Source organism: Astatotilapia calliptera, chromosome 3 (assembly GCF_964374335.1).
Source record: "Astatotilapia calliptera chromosome 3, fAstCal68.1, whole genome shotgun sequence".
NCBI classification, from domain to species: domain Eukaryota; kingdom Metazoa; phylum Chordata; class Actinopteri; order Cichliformes; family Cichlidae; genus Astatotilapia; species Astatotilapia calliptera.
The window spans coordinates 72,720,314-72,729,390 of NC_137424.1; the positions used below are offsets into that span (position 1 = coordinate 72,720,314).

Genomic DNA, 9,077 nt, shown 5'->3' on the forward strand with positions numbered 1-9,077 from the left:
CATCGTTTCCTCGGGGGTAGGCAAGATATAGTGCTCTCTTTTGACAGACTTATTCAGTTTTGTCAGATCAACGCAGATCCTGGCCTTTGCTGTGGTCTTCTTCAAGACAGGCACCATTGGGGCACACCATTCCGTAGGTTGGGTCACCCTCTCAATGACACCATGGTTCTCCATTCTTTTTAGTTCCTCCTTCACTGTCTGCAGCATGGGGAAAGGCACACGGCGTGCCGTATGCACCGCGTATGGCACAGCATCGTCCCTTAACTGAATTTTGACTGGCTCAGTTTTTAGTGTTCCGTGTTCACCGTAAAGTGGTTGGTTCCTGGTGGGTGTGATCGTTGCTTCATCAATTCTTCTCACCAGGTTCATCTGCACTGACAAGGAGCGGCTGAGAAGGTTGCTGACTCTGTGTCCACGAACCACATACACCTTGGACAGGTAGTCTTTGCCTTTATAACTTATTGTGGCTTTTAAGTAGCCGAGACATAACAGCTCTCCTCCGGGGCTATCTAGAGGGCGATCTGAAGGCTCTAGCGTTCTCTTATGAGCAAGAGTGTGCAACGTGTCCTCATTTATGATAGTGACATCTGCTCCTGTGTCAATCTTAAATTCTATTGGAGCAGAGTCTAACAGTAACTGCACAGTCCATGCTTCACTATTTCTGTTTGCATTACACACTGAGCCTAGAAAATATGAGGCCTGCTCTCTTTTCTCTGTCTCTGTAACCTCATTCACTGATCTGGTGTTACGACACACCCTGGCCCAGTGTCCAATTTTTTGGCATCCATGGCAAACAGATTTTGCTGACGGGGACCTTTCATCCCTGGCATGCTGTATCTTCCCACATTTACTGCATTTTCTGTAACGCCCCGCCCATTTTGTTTTCGCGGGTAGCCTACCTTGCTGTTGTTGTGATTTCCAGTCCATGCTTTTCCGTTTATAACCGTACCTCCTGTACTGAGCCTCCCGCATCTCCCTGCAAGCTGACCTGCGCTGCGACCTCCTCTGACTGTCTGACGATCTGGTTCATTTGTGCCAATGTGAGGTCCTTCATCAGCTGTAGCCTGCGGGAGAGGTCCTTGTCTCGTATCCCGACCACAATACGATCGCGGATATTTTCCTCTTTACATGCACCAAACTCACAGTGCTCTGAGAGGTCATACAGGGCTCGGATAAAACTCTCCGCCGTTTCGCCTGGCCGCTGGACTCGCTGGTGAAAACATGCTCTTTCATGTATAGTGTTCCGCTGCGGGGAAAAATACTCGTCGAACTTCCTCATTACGACGGCGAAGTTGTCACGACTTTCATCGGCGGCGAAGGTGAGTGACTTGTAAATGTTCTCTGCTTCATTTCCCATCGCGTAGATTAGGCAGCTCAGCTGTACCTGTCCTTCGTCTTTGTGGAGTTTCGTTGCGATCCAGTAGCGTTCGAAACGCTGTTTCCAGTCGGGCCATTCTGTCGGCTTATCGAAGGGGAAGCCCGTCGGGGGATTAAACTTAGCCATTCTGCTGTTTTCTCCCCTATGGCGTTATTCGGCGATGGTCCGGGCCACTTCTGACACCATGTAGAATGACCACTCGGTAGCTTTCTTGTAACGCTGCTTTATTGAACGTGTATCCAGCATGGGTTATAACAGCACAACAACGTGTGTGACAGCTAAGACATAGAACAGGATATAGACAGCCCCCTGCCGCAGAGCAGGTCCTAGTGGCGTAAAGCCGTAAAGCCCAGTACATGACAATGGTGACGTTTAAAGTGGTTATACAAATTCGTAAAGTTAGCTTGCGGTGCTGCTACTATGGCAAAACACAGCTTGCAAATGATATCTTTTTGACTCTCATCTTCTTTGAAACCACAAACTTTCCACATGGAGAAACGAGAACCTTTTCTTGGAATTAATGTTACAGTGGGGTTGTCATTCTCACCACCATCAGAGCTTTTCCTCTGCACTCATTGTGGTTTCTCCCCTCCGGCAGTTTCTCTCACGTGCTCCTCGTTGTTTTTTCCCCTTCCAGCTGGCTTCTGTATCACGTGGTATAAGGCTCCGCCCTTGTCATTTGTTGAGCGTGAAGAGTGAGCGCTTGTTTTCATGCAGATTATGTCCCGGAGCAAAACACGGTACAATCGTCATCTTTTTTTTTTCTTTTCTTACATCGTTGTCATTTGGAAATGAGATTGCACATAAGTATGAATTGAGATCGTGATTTTTCTAGCATTTAATTGTGCAGCCCTAAATGATGCCATCGGACAGATATGACATAGGCCACAGACCTTCAAAATAAAACAGGAAACATGAGACACAGACATGACAATACAAACTTGATAACATAAGACACTCAGCATGAAACACAAAGGGTGAGGAAACTTAAATACAGGGGAAGAAAATAAAAGAGAAATCTAAAGAACAAATGAACTTCGCTGACCTAAAGAACTTAAACAAACTCAAAACACTGGTTCAAAAGACACAGGAACGTGACAAATGCATAAATAACTGAGCTGCTGAAGCAGGTATATAGTGCTGAATTAACTCAAAACGATTCAGATCAGCCTTGACCGTCTTAGCAATCTTCTTTAGATGCTTGTCCAATTTAAGACGTAAATCAAAAATTATTCCTAAAAACTTCTCATCTTACTAAGTGAGTTGAACAAGATGATAAAATCAGAAATACAGGCATAAAATACCATCTGGTATTCATTGCATTACATATGTGTGTATATGTGTTAGTAGGATTAAAACATTCTGTGCTTATGTATGTCATTTTAATTACTGTCGCCTTTTTCTGAAACAAATCTGTTTACTACACCTTCTTGTTTCAGAAACACCTAAAGAGGAAAGTCTCTATTGTAGTCAGGCACAGCTAAATTCTGCTTGTGAGTTAACCTAGCAAACCACACTGTGTGTTGTTAACACCTTAAACATGTACCTCCTCATGCCAATTCCTCTATGATTTTTGACACCCGTATATGGAGGACAACAAGAGCCACGCACATCAAAATAAAGAATTCTGTGCTTAAATAATGAATTGTAGAATAAATTCTCCATTTGTAAAATAATTCCACATTAACATAGTGAGTTTCGAAATGTTTTTTAAAGTCCTCATTACCATCCTAGCTCCCCTAGGATGGTAATGAGGTGCTTGAAATGTTGTAGGTAGCTGAGTTTATACTGCTACCATTGAGACTGATCGGGACTCCGTCTTTGTGGATCTATGGAAGTCCATATATACAGGGTGTAGCATCCCCTGGGTAAAGGTGGTGATGTGCAGGGGGGTCAGTGGTTTTTCCCTTTCAAGTTCTTGTAGGCAACTGATGAATTTCTTTTTGTAGTTGCTTCTGGGGTTTCACCTTGAAGCTTCATAGGTATTGTTGTCACTGAGGAGTTTAGTCATGTTTATTTGCTCTGCTACTTTTTGTCAGGGATAAAGTACAAATATATACTTTTTGTGTCCCAGCTGAGTAACAGGAGGAGAAGAGTCTGGTGGTGCAGCAGAGGAACAATTTCAGCCATTTGGACTCAGCTCAGCCACTACAGAGGAAACAATGACTTCAACACAAAAGGTGAGAAAAACATCACAGTTACACTGTTATTGAAACTGTGTGTACAGCTGGTTGGTTTTTAAAAACCTGTTAACAGCAGCTTTATCTTTTCCATCCTGGGCTCCTCCATATATACAGAATCTACATTCACAACCAAAAACCACAGAAGTTGCAAAAAAATACGAAGATCATATTTTCTCTACATACATTGAAACAACAAAATCATCAGTTGAACTCAAAGTTTTTTTCTGAAGTAAGAGTTTCTTTGATGATCAATATTTCTTCAATAATGTCATTTTCATTACAACTCTCATTGTAGCACGTCATTGTAATGTGATAGTATTACCAGAAGGTGGTGGTAACACACCAACAATGTGTTTTTTTGACATGTTTGATTCCACCAATGGAGGGAGTTTCAGTTTGTTCCACGACTGCATTTCACTCACTGCCTCTGTTTGTATCTCTGTCACTGCAGGACCAACATGGAGCAAGAAGTCAGCGCTCTCAGGAGGCTGACAAATCTCACAGAAGAAAAGGAGAGAAAACCTACAGCTGTGATGAGTGTGGGAAGGATTTTACCCGGGCTGAACACTTAAAACGACACCAAATCATCCACAGTGGAGTTAAACCTTACAGCTGTGAGTTGTGTGGAAAGTGTTTTACCCAGGCTGGGGGCTTAAAACGACACCAAATCATCCACAGTGGAGTTAAACCTTACAGCTGTGAGTTTTGTGGAAAGTCTTTTACCCAGGCTGGGGGCTTAAAACGACACCAAATCATCCACAGTGGAGTTAAAGCTTACAGCTGTGAGTTGTGTGGGAAGGATTTTACCTGGGCTCTAAGCCTGAAAACACACCAAGTCATCCACAGTGGAGTTAAAGCGTACCTCTGTGAGTTGTGTGGAAAGTCTTTTACCCAGGCTGGAACCTTAAAAACACACCAACTCATCCACAGTGGATTTAAACCTTACAGCTGTGAGTTGTGTGGGAAGGATTTTACCTGGGCTCTAAGCCTGAAAAAACACCAAGTCATCCACAGTGGATTTAAATAGGGCTGGGTATCGTCACTGATTTCTAGAATCGATTCAATTCCGATTCACAAGGTCCCAAATCGATTCGATCCACGATTCGATTTAATTCGATTCGATTCGATTTAAATCTGGGAAATTTTGACAGTCAGAAGTATGATTCAGATCAGAACATTTACATATTTTTGTATCTATAAAAAGGAAGCTGACGCTCGCAAGACTTTATCCAAGGTGTGAGCATCACAGCAGATGCCTTTGTGTCAAAGTAGCTGAAGATAAAACACAGAAAAACATGAAGGTGATTTTCCTGGCCTGGGATTTTATAAAAATATTCTGCAGTACATCAAAAACGAAAGAAAACCATTAATTAATGAACATTACCTCTGACGTTACAGCGGTTTTATTAGACACACGGCTAAGCATTTTGCATTTTGAATAATATTAAAAAGTTTAAATTTGTTCAGTATTGAACAGCAGAAATGAGGTTTTCTTTTCGGAAGAATGTAAAAGGGAAAAAAACAGCGGCCGACAGCGCTGTAAACAACAGTAGACTTGTGCATAACAAGCAAGCGAATAATGAAGAAAGTGAAACTGTTCGAGAGAGAGAGAGAGGGTGGGAGGGAGAGAGGGGGAGGGAGAGAGGGAGAGAGAGAGAGAGAGCTGCGCATCGCAATGGAAGCAAAACAGTAAAAGAGTGAATTCATGACGATGTTTATGTGAAGCGTTTGGATCTTCTTTAGCTGCTGGTTCGGTCAATATTGTTTGGAGAGAGATCAAACTAACAGCTTTAGAATCAGCGCATAAAGGGCGTGAACACAAAGCGCGGACCCGGATCAGCGAGCTGTCGGCTTTCAGCCCCGACTGTGAGAAAGGCGACATCTAACTGATTCTGATCCGCGGGTCGCGCTGTGTGTTTAAGTCTATGTGCAGAATCCCTGTACCTGCTCTCATTTACTGTTTGGTGGTTCTTGAAATTTTGTGAGATGTCACCAGAGATTCTGGCATTTCGGACAAAATAAATTTATATTAAAAAATCGATTCAGGATTTTAATGAATCGATTTTACGTTATCCAAGCCAGAATCGATTTTAATCGATGAATCGATTATAAAAACCCACCCCTAGATTTAAAGCGTACATCTGTGAGTTGTGTGGAAAGTCTTTTACCCAGGCTGGAACCTTAAAAACACACCAACTCATCCACAGTGGATTTAAACCTTACAGTTGTGAGTTGTGTGGGAAGGATTTTACCTGGGCTCTAAGCCTGAAAAAACACCAAGTCATCCACAGTGGATTTAAAGCCTACAGCTGTGACTTGTGTGGAAAGTCTTTTAAATTTCCACATCAGCTGAAAAAACACCAACGGATCCACACCAGAAAGTAACTCTACAAGTGCAGTAACTGTGAGGATGTAGTTAGTTTTTTTTGTCTTGTAATTGTAACCTGATTGTTTGGAACAAGTCTGATCAGTAAACTTATGGAGTTATACTGAATGAACTGTTTGGAAAATGAAGACTCGTTTTCTCTCAGTAAGCTGAGTGTTATAATGTAAACAGTAAAGTGTAATTGGACGTTGGCAGAGATGCTCTTTGTTTCAGGCGACGTTCAGGATAAAAACGTTGAAGGAATTCCCTGACTTACAATGTCTTTGTTTAGAAGTGGAGCAAAGCACATGGATCCATTTCTCAACCCTGTCGTCACTGTGGTGGTGGGAAAGAGTTTCTCTGTGATCTTTGTGGAAAAACCTCCAATCATCAACGGGACCTAAAAACACATCAACGTAGACACACTGGAGACAAAATGAACTACTGCAAAGAATGTGGGAGAGGCTTCCACACACCAAGTACATTAAAAATACATGAACTCTTCCACAGTGGGGTCAAAAAGCACATCTGTGACCAGTGTGGGTCATCCTTCACCACTGGACGTGGGCTCAATGAAAAAGCATAAGGGAGTCCACACAGGAGAGACACCATACAAGTGCAGACACTGTGACAAAAGCTGGTCACAATCAGGTCATCGTAACAAACATGAACGTACACACATGGAAGTGAACTTCAGCTGTGACCAGTGTGACAAGAGTTTCAGGAATCTCAGTTCATACTCCGAACACAAACGATCCCATGCTGTAAATAAACTGTTTCACTGTTACCAGTGTGCAAAAACATTCACTTCATTATCTGCTCTGTGCAAACATCAGCCTGATCATGCAGGACTGAAATCACTGGATCACAATGAATCTGAAGAGAGAGAAAGATCCTCTTCTGGTTTCAGGGTCAGACTTAAAAGCCTTGAGATCAGGCTCCACAGAGTTCAGATGGAATCTCCTGTAAAGAGTGTCAGCTGATGTCACACTTGGATCTGATGAGGTAGCTCTGATTTCTGGAGCTGCAGTGAATAATCCTGAATGTTACATTTAGGAAGCTGCATGTATAGATATGTATATCAAGTTTATTTTTTTTCCTTTGAGGGATTTTAATTCTCTAAAATTTTATCCCTGTTACATTTTAATCTTTGTTCCCTTAGGACACAGTAGTGTTTAGTAGTTGTATTCATTTTGTGTTACCTAAGTTAAATTTCAATCCTTCATTCATATTTAATCTTTTGCTGTTGTAAAATCTTCTCTTAAGTAATTTTTTCCCAAAACTACAAATGTTTTCACAGCAGTTGCTCTTAAAACTTCCAAAATGAACTAAATCTGTCCAAAAGCTTTGAAACAACACCTGCTGTGACTTTATGTCCAGAAAAAATAAAATCAATCTAACCTGGTTTTGGGCTGTACTTCCATGTAATACCAGTTTGTACCTGAAGATGAAGCAGTGAGTCAGTGTAACCTATATTTAATTAGGGAAAGACCACATTCGTGTTCACAGTGGCAGCAAAGAAATGTTGAAAGTTAAAAACAGCAGCACACATCAGGACCAATTTAAAGATCACAGGTGACTACTTTTACTTAATTCAAATTCCTTCAAGTTTTGGCTCCTCCATTCACTTTAGTGTATTTACTGTATCCTTGAAGTCCACATGTTGTTTTTTTAATGAATTCATTTTGATCCACATGTTCTGCAGCTGTTTCCCTGTTGATTTGAAGTTTGTATTATGAAATCTTGATAATATTAAAGTGTTACTTATATTTGATGAAGTCTGTGTAAATTTTTTCTTATTAAACAGTTTGGTGTTAAAATGAAGAAATGGGTCTCACAACAAGTAGTTTGAGCCATGATTTCAGATTCAAACTAATTTAACTGTTTTCAGTGGTACATGTGGAGGTTTATCAGAGGAGGCGACTTGGCTGTTCTCCACTCACACAGAACAGGGTTCCTGCAGCTCATTAAAAACTCTGAAATGATCTTCAAGGACCAAAATATTTGATTTTTCTCAAAAATGTGCTGTGGGCATGACGCTTTTAGAGCGTGTGTTTAAGATGCATTGTGATTAACATCTCACACATTCCAATAAAGCAGATGTTCCTGCATTGCAACAGCGCTTTGCAGATGTGTTCTCCCCCTTGCCCGTGTGCACGACTCTCATGGAGCACCAATTTGAAACGCAGCTGATTGGCAGATTCCCTTGTCTGCAGAGTCCAAAGACAAAAACGGCCTCCTCCACTCTGTGTGGTTCGTACCAATTCGTCACACTTCCGTTTGGCTTGTTGGAAGCCCCGGCCAGTTTTCAGCACTTCCTGTAGCGATAGCTGCGTCCTCACACTGCATATGCTGTTTCTTACCTGGATGATGTCATCATTCATAGTGATACCTCAGTGGAGCATGTGCAGTGGTTGGTCACAGTCCTGGATTCCCTGAGGCAGGCAGTGCTGATGGCAAACCCGAAGAAGTGTGTGGTTGGAGGGAGGTAGGTACAGAGTTTTTTGGTACAATTTTGAGACCCCATTTGGAGGCTGATTACACCACAGCGACATGATGAAGGCTGTCCCAATTCCAAATGCGGCCGGAAATGCGCACTTCATTTCCCCGGACTTGAAGGAGTCAGGTGTATCATTCGTGGACTACAGGAGGAATGCTGACCCACATCCACCCATCCACATTAAGGGGACGGCTGTGGAGCGTGTGAGCAGCTTCAAGTTCCTGGGAGTCCACATCTCCGAGGATCTCACCTGGACGACCAACTGCTCCAAGCTGGTCAAGAAGGCTCACAGGCGCCTCGTCTTCTTGAGGACTCTGAGGAAGAACCACCTGTCCTCAGACATCCTGGTGAACTTCTATCGCTGCACCATCGAGAGCATCCTGACCAACTGTATAACAGTCTGGTACGGGAACTGCTCTGCCTCGGACCGGAAGGCGTTGCAGAGGGTCGTGAAAACTGCCCAGCGCATCGCCGGAGGACCACTTCCTGCCATAAATGACATCTACAGGAAGCGGTGTCTGAAAAGGGCTGGGAAAATCATCAAAGACCCCAGTCACCCATCACATGGACTCTTCACCCTCCTGCCCTCTGGGAGGCGCTACAGGAGCCTCCGGACTAAGACCACCAGGTACCGGAACAGCTTCTTCCCCA

General features: G+C 42.9%; 1 long non-coding RNA gene across 1 annotated transcript; it reads left to right on the plus strand.

Moving 5' to 3' along the window:
• The first annotated feature begins 264 nt into the window (after positions 1–264).
• Positions 265–7,695, plus strand: LOC145425838 (uncharacterized). The gene is made up of 2 exons (XR_013906599.1): positions 265–3,558; positions 4,013–7,695. It is a non-coding gene; the product is annotated as an uncharacterized LOC145425838 (long non-coding RNA).
• Positions 7,696–9,077: the final 1,382 nt, after the last annotated feature.